This window comes from Coregonus clupeaformis, unplaced genomic scaffold, assembly GCF_020615455.1.
Source record: "Coregonus clupeaformis isolate EN_2021a unplaced genomic scaffold, ASM2061545v1 scaf3396, whole genome shotgun sequence".
In the NCBI taxonomy this organism is placed as follows: domain Eukaryota; kingdom Metazoa; phylum Chordata; class Actinopteri; order Salmoniformes; family Salmonidae; genus Coregonus; species Coregonus clupeaformis.
The window spans coordinates 9819-17792 of record NW_025536850.1 but is presented as its reverse complement, the minus strand read 5'-3'; the positions used below and the strand labels follow the sequence as shown (position 1 = coordinate 17792).

At 47.5% G+C, this 7974-nt stretch overlaps 1 pseudogene; it reads left to right on the top strand.

The window, feature by feature from the left end:
* The first annotated feature begins 635 nt into the window (after window positions 1-635).
* On the top strand, window positions 636-3358 carry LOC123489878 (annotated as a pseudogene).
* Window positions 3359-7974: the final 4616 nt, after the last annotated feature.

The window sequence follows — 7974 nt, the reverse complement described above, 5'->3', positions numbered from 1 at the left end:
TGTGGACACCGCTTCAAATTAGTGAATTCGGCTATTTCAGCCACACCTGCTGCTGACAGGTGTATAAAAATCGAGCACACAGCCATACAATCTCCATAGGCAAAAATTGGCAGTAGAATGGCCTTACTGAAGAGCTCAGTGACGTTCAACGTGGCACCGTCATAGGATGCCACCTTTCCAACAAGTCTGTTCGGCTAGAGCTGCCCCGGTCAACTGTAAGTGCTGTTATTGTGAAGTGGAAACGTCTAGGAGCAACAACGGCTCAGCCGCGAAGTGGTAGGCCACACAAGCTCCAGAACGGACTGCCGAGTGCTGAAGTGCGTAGCGCGTAAAAATCGTCTGTCCTCGGTTGCAACACTCACTACCGAGTTTCAAAATGCCTCTGGAAGCAACATCAGCACAAGAACTGTTCGTCAGGGAGCTTCATGAAATGGATTTCCATGGCCGAGCAGCCGCACACAAGCCTAAGATCACCATGCGCAATGCCAAGCATTGGCTAGAGTGGTGTAAAGCTTGCCGCCATTGGACTCTGGAGCAGTGGAAACGCATTCTCTGGAGTGATGAATCACGTTTCACCATCTGGTAGTCTGATGGACGAATCTTGGTTTGGCAGATGCCAGGAGAACACTACCCAGATGCAGAAGATCAAGACTCGTCTGAAGTCAGAGTTTGAGTCCCTGGAGTCTGAGGAGAAACATCTGAAGGAATACAAACAGGAGATGGACCTCCTACTGCAGGAGAAGATGGCCCATGTGAGGAGCTACGACTCATACAGCGCTGATATCAACGTGGTGGGAGAGAGAGAGAGAGAGAGAGAGAGAGAGAGAGAGAGAGAGAGAGAGAGAGAGAGAGAGAGAGAGAGAGAGAGAGAGAGAGAGAGAGAGAGAGAGAAAGGAGTGTGTGTGTGAGAGAGAGAGACAGAAACCATTATTTGACTTCTAAATGCACAAACAGATTTTAAAGAGTAACTTTCATGAAAACAAATATTTTTTAATGGTAAACCAGATGTTTTAGGCTTAGTTATAGTAGTAAATCTAGCTATTTTTCGCTCATGAGCGGTTCAACGCTACCGAGGGAGCGGTTCGGTGTAAATACACTCCCTTCTAGATGTGCTGGGTGGTATCACATTTACATTTACATCATTTAGCAGACGCTCTTATCCAGAGCGACTTACAAATAGTGCATTCACCTTATAGCCAGTGGGATAACCCCTTTACAATGTTTTTTGGGGGGGTGGGTTGGGGTAAGGGGGGGTAGAAGGATTACTTTATCCTATCCCAGGTATTCCTTAAAGAGGTGGGGTTTCAAATGTCTCTGGAAGGTGGTGAGTGACTCCGCTGTCCTGGCGTCGTGAGGGAGCTTGTTCCACCATTGGGGTGCCAGAGCAGCGAACAGTTTTGACTGGGCTGAGCGGGAACTATGCTTCCGCAGAGGTAGGGGGACCAGCAGGCCAGAGGTGGATGAACGCAATGCCCTCGTTTGGGTGTAGGGACTATCACCTCAAGGCTTACTATAAAAGCAGGTGACAGTGTGCCTTATTTGGCAATGGTCTTGGTAAGTGGAGCGTGCCAATATATTTTGATTGATGCTTCCTTGACTAGACTACTGACGTTACACAAAATGTAAAATGCAGCAAGGCACATTTACGCATATGACCAAATACAACGTTTTTGTTTACCGTTTCATACATTTATAAACATGTAGGCTATGAGGATTACATGTTTGTATTCGTAGCTACATCCATCGTAACAAGAAATAGATGACAATGGTGGTCATATCAACTCGTATTTCTCCTCAACTACCTTGGCTGATCGGTGTTGCAGTCCGCTAAAACAGTTGGCTCGGTTGTGAGGTCTAATCCCACATGGGGCATATTTTATTTACAACATTCATCCTGTGCTCACACTCTTCTAATTCTGAAAAGTGAAAGCGTACCTGTGAGAGGAGTCGCCCTGGTAGTAGTTGTAGGTTTTTATACAGTACCCAAGACCAATCTGTGAGTTCATTTGACCATTGGAAAAAGAGCTAGTGCGTAAAGACTGCAATGCGGGTTGGATTGAATTGAGCCCTTAATCTTAATTTTCACTTCCCAACACAATACCTCAATAAATGTGCGTCCACATTTGAACGATTTCTTTTACGCCCCATGGGGAATTCGAACTTACACCGCAAGTAGTAATAGATGTCAGGAACTCGGCACCTCACCACTGTCAGCTAACTGTTCAGAGCATTATTTGCTCGCGATGCACATCATTTTATTATCAGAGCGTGCCAGTGGACTTCTGGTAAATATGCTTTAGTGAGAGAGTGTTGGGATCAGGTGATCAACTATGTTTACCCATCCCCAAAATGAATGTTTAGTGAGCAATTCCCTCACCCACAACTTGTCACCTGAATGCATTTTTGGAAAATGTGAAGGGTTGGGCAAATGCTGAAATTGGGGTTGAGTTAACCTTTAATAGTTTCTTATTTTTCTGTATCTCTCTCCTCTTCTCTCCCCTTCTCCTCCCCAGATGGAGAGCACTATAAAGCAGTCGGAGAACGACCTGAATAAGCTGCTGGAGACGACGCGGAGGCTCCACGATGAGTACAAACCCCTGAAGGAACATGTAGACGCCCTGAGGATGACCCTGGGCCTGCACAGACTGCCCAACCTCAACGAAGAGGAGGAGAAACTCTCTCTGGAGTCAGTACACACATATTATACACACACACACACATCAACTTGTTCTCTGTGCTATCTTCTATCTCTGTTGCCATAGTTACTTTGAGAAGCAGAAGGCTGAGTGGCAGAAGGGAGCCTCATGAGCCCACCATCCCAGAATCCCTTGCAGCAGCGGCTGCCGCGGCCCAACAGCTCCAGGTCTCCCGGAAACAAGATGCCCGCCAGACGGCCACCTTCAGACAACAGCCCCCTCCCATGAAGGTACACAGTACACACCCTCCTATGAAGGTACACACACATATACACACACACTCCCCTCTCCCTGTCTTTGTACCTACACAATAATGACACTACTGAAGTCTGTGTATTTACATAGTTATGACACACTATAACATCTCTGTTCTCTCCCCAGGCCTGTCTGTCATGCCACCAGCAGATCCATCGTAACGCTCCTATCTGTCCACTGTGTAAGGCCAAGAGTCGCTCCCAGCAACCCCAAGAAACCCAAGAGGAAGCCTGATGAGTAGATACACAGATACAGACACACTCTCCTACTACCACCTCATATTGCTACATTTCACATCTGGAATGCAGTAACACGTCTTCATAACCTTCCCCATGCCATGGAACCTACGTTTAGTGTAATCGTCATTATCCTAAGTGTTTTTTAAATCAGTGCTCAAGTATTGAAATATAATTGTTAACCTTAACGTTTGATAGACCCTAACCATGTTAAATAAAAATGATTATACTGTAACTGTACCCATGTTGTGATTGGTTCTGGCAGTAGAAATGTAAAACGTACTGCATTCACGTTACTCTGTATTTAACACGTTTGCATTGCATGAACACTTTCCATGGCTGAACTATAATGACTGTGTTGGAATTGTTTGTGATATGAAAGTGGGTGCATTGTTGGAGCGTATAACCCGGGAAGTTGTTCTAATGTTTACTGAAGACATAATGGACGGTCAAGGACTGAGAAAACCATGATGCTTACTTGCTTTTAACAGTGTTGTATGTGAAACTTTAATACAATAATAAAATATAAAAATGTATGTTTTGTACTGCAGTTGGAATTGTATTTCTTCTAGACTTTAAATTAATCTCATAATACAGATGATGAATGACACTCACTGTAGATCACACCCTGGGTCCCACAGGGAATATTTCAGATATGTCCACACGGTGATAGTGCCAGTACGAAGGTACCTTTAGCTTAGTTCTTGTACTGTCATCAAGAAGTCGTCAGGTTAACATTCTGGGCCTTCAAGATAACCCTTCATTGACATTCTGTTGACAGGTTACATCCAGATTCCTGTTCCGTCTCCAAGGTAACCCCAGGTTGCTGTGTCTCCCTCTGGCCTGCAGTTGTTCCCAGATCCTGCTGGGGGCTTCAGAGGGCTTGGGTAGGCTCCTCAGCAGCTCACCCAAAACACACACTGGGAGAATCTCATTTGCATACTTCTGGCATCCTCTCTCCTTGCCTCCTCAAAACCCATTGGATGAGAAAGCCAGAGGTCACTGCCCTTCTCCTCCAATCGGTTTAGAGAAGGAGGCTAGGAGAGAGGACTGAGGAGTATGCAAATGAGATTCTCCCACTGCGTCCTACAACACATGAAAACACAGATTAATTTACCTAAATATGCAATATTCTGTTCTCATAGGACTTATTTTTCTTGGGACTGTTTGCAGTTCAGAGTACAGGAACATAAGGACAGGAACGGATTATAATAACATTGTAATCAGCAGGTACAGGACCTAAACAGAAAAGAACACAGATACTGTGAGCAGTCTGTACTGTACCATGTGTGTTGTACCCTGCTGCAGAGGTGTGTGCGTTGTGTTGTACCCTGCTGCAGAGGTGTGTGCGTTGTGTTGTATCCTGTTGCAGAGCTGTGTTGTGTTGTACCCTGTTGCAGAGGTGTGTACGTTATGTTGTATCCTGTTGCAGAGCTGTGTTGTGTTGTACCCTGCTGCAGAGGTGTGTGCGTTGTGTTGTATCCTGTTGCAGAGCTGTGTTGTGTTGTACCCTGTTGCAGAGGTGTGTGCGTTGTGTTGTATCCTGTTGCAGAGCTGTGTTGTGTTGTACCCTGTTGCAGAGGTGTGTGCGTTGTGTTGTATCCTGTTGCAGAGCTGTGTTGTGTTGTACCCTGTTGCAGAGGTGTGTTGTGTTGTACCCTGTTGCAGAGGTGTGTTGTGTTGTACCCTGCTGCAGAGGAGTGTTGTACCCTGTTGCAGAGGAGTGTTGTGTTGTACCCCTGTTGCAGAGGTGTGTTGTGTAGCAGGGGATACCTAGTCAGTTGTCAACTGAACGCATTCAACTGAAATGCATCTTCCTCTGAATTAGAGAGCTGCGGGGGACTGCCTTGATCGAGCATCCACTCATCAGCGCTCGGGAACAGTGGGTTAACTGCCATGATCAGGGGCAGAACGACAGATTTTCACCTTGTCATCTCAGGGATTTGAACCAGCAACCTTTGGGTTACTGGCCCAACGCTCCTACCCGCCAGGCTACCTGCCGCCTGTAGTCTATCCTCCATTGTGTTAGAGTCTAGTTGAGTAATCTTACTCCTTATGAAGGTGTTCAGGGACAAGGCTGCCTGCTACTGCACACAAACGCCACACACTGACGGGTCATGCAGCTGTGTCCACAGTCTTACACACACACACACACACACACACACACACACACACACACACACACACACACACACTGTGTCAGTAAATGACAGCCAGTAGAGACATACAACCAAAAGATAGTTATGTTAAGAGTAATATTATTTTACCTATCTCATCTCATCTGTGAATTTCTGGAGCTTCAGGACAGAGATGAGCTGTTGGGGGACCGGCTGGGTACCAGTCTGGACAGAAGGACAGAGATGAGCTGTTGGGGGACCGGCTGGGTCCCAGTCTGAAGCTTCAGGGCAGAGATGAGCTGTTGGGGGACCGGCTGGGTCCCAGTCTGGACAGAAGGACAGAGATGAGCTGTAGGGGGACCGGCTGGGTCCCAGTCTGGTCAGAAGGACAGAGATGAGCTGTAGGGGGTCTGGCTGGGACCCAGTCTGGACAGAAGGACAGAGATGAGCTGTAGGGGGACTGGCTGGGTCCCATTCTGGAGCTTCAGGATAGAGATGAGCCGTAGGGGGACTGGCTGGGTCCCATTCTGGAGCTTCAGGACAGAGATGAGCGGTAGGGGGACTGGCTGGGTACCAGTCTGAAGCTTTCAGGACACAGATGAGCTGTAGGGGGACTGCTGGATACCAGGTCTGGAGCTCGGCAGAGATGAGCGGTAGGGGGACTGGCTGGGTGTCCAGTCTGAAGCTTCAGGACATAGATGAGCTGTAGGGGACTGGCTGGGTACCAGTCTGGAGCTTCAGAACAGAATGCTGTAGGGGGACCGGCTGGTACCAGTATGGAGCTTCAGGACAGAGATGAGCTGTAGGGGACTGGCTGGGTACGTCTGGGCCCAAAGCTTCCCAGGACAGAGATGAGCTGTAGGGGGACTGGCTGGGTCCCAGTCTGGAGCTTCAGGACAGAGATGAGCTGTAGGGGGACTGGCTGGGTCCCAGTCAGGACAGCAGGACAGAGATGAGCTGTAGGGGGACCGGCTGGTTACCAGTATGGAGCTTCAGGACAGAGATGAGCTGTAAGGGGACTGGCTGAGACCCAGTCTGGAGCTTCAGGACAGAGACAAGCTGTTGGGGGACCGGCTGGGTCCCAGTCTGGACAGAGACGAGCTGTTGGGGGACCGGCTAGGTCCCAGTCTGGACAGCAGGACAGAGATGAGCTGTTGGGAACCGCTGCAGTCCATCAGTCTGAACAGAAGGACAGGAGATGAGCTGTAGGGGGCCGGGCTGGGTCCCAGTCAGGACAGCAGGACAGAGATGAGCTGTTGGGACCGGGTCCCAGTCTGGACAGAAGGGACAGAGACGAGCTGTAGGGGGACGGCTGGGTCCCGTCTGGACAGAGCGAGCTGTAGGGGAACCGGCTGGGTCCCAGTCTGGACAACTAGGGTTGGTCCTGCTCCTTACTCTTGCAGAGGTCCAGACTCTCTCGCTCTCCGCTGTCTGCTCCTCTGCAGCTCTTTTTTCCCTGTCTCTCCCTCTGTCCTTTAGGGTTCGGGGGCTTCCCTCTCCTCTCTTGGTTCTGTTTTTCTGTGTACTTGTATGATCATCCTCCTACAGGTCTCACTCTGCAACCGCTGCCCTCCCCCTCCCTCCCTCCCTCCCTCCGAGGGCTGCTCTCTCCCCCTTCTCCTCCTGGCTCTCTCTCCTCCCCTCAGCCTGCAGTTTCTGGGTTCAGTTGATTGTTGATCTGTGTTATCATTCTCCTGCTGTAGATCTCCCAGTGCCTCGTCCTCCTCCGTACCTAGGTCATAGAAAAGGGCCTTTTTCACTCCCTGAAATGCCACTTCAGTCTTGGGAACTCCAACTTCCTCCAACATGGCACTGCATTTGTTACAAGGTTGCAAACATAACTTATTTTATTTTTTTTATTTATTTTTAAACGCACAGGTTAAGGGTCCACAGGCTCAATAGACGAAATGTACCCTCATAAGAGGAATAAGCAGAGGTGGGTAGTAACGAGTTGGACATTTACTCCGTTACATTTACTTGAGTAAGTTTTTGAAAAATTATACTTCTAGGAGTAGTTTTAAATCACTATACTTTTTACTTTTACTTGAGTAGATTTGTGAAGAAGAATCTGTACTCTACATTAGGCTACAATGAGGTCGTTCACTTTTCTTTTTTTACCTCTTTGGTATTCTACGCGTCATTGTCTTTATCCCCCGCATTGCTTTATTTTTAATGTTTTATTTTGACAGAGAGAGAGAGACTTCCGCTAAGGCTCTACCACGTGACTGTGTTTCACCAATCAAACGTAGTTGTGCAGTCTCGTCACTTTACCATACTCAATCTCAGCGGCGGACGGGGTTGGCTTTTTACAGTCTTAGCAACACAAAAATGTCAGAATTAGCCGTCCGCAATGCAGACACAGACGAGGAGGAACACCCGCACTTCTGGCCTCATATTGAAAGCATGTTACCTTAGTAAAAGTGCGAAAAGAACGCACATTATGCGGTGTCTTCTGTTCTACCAAAACAAACGGACATTTCAGCATTCAAGAACTCAACATCTAACTTGAGGAAACATGTAGCGATAAGTTTCCTAAATTCGTTTTTTTTTATGTGGATAGGCGAATGTTTGTCTTTTAGGTTACATATGTTTTAAACATTTTCTATATATATATATATATATATATATATATATATATATATATATATATATATCCACATTTGATGTGAT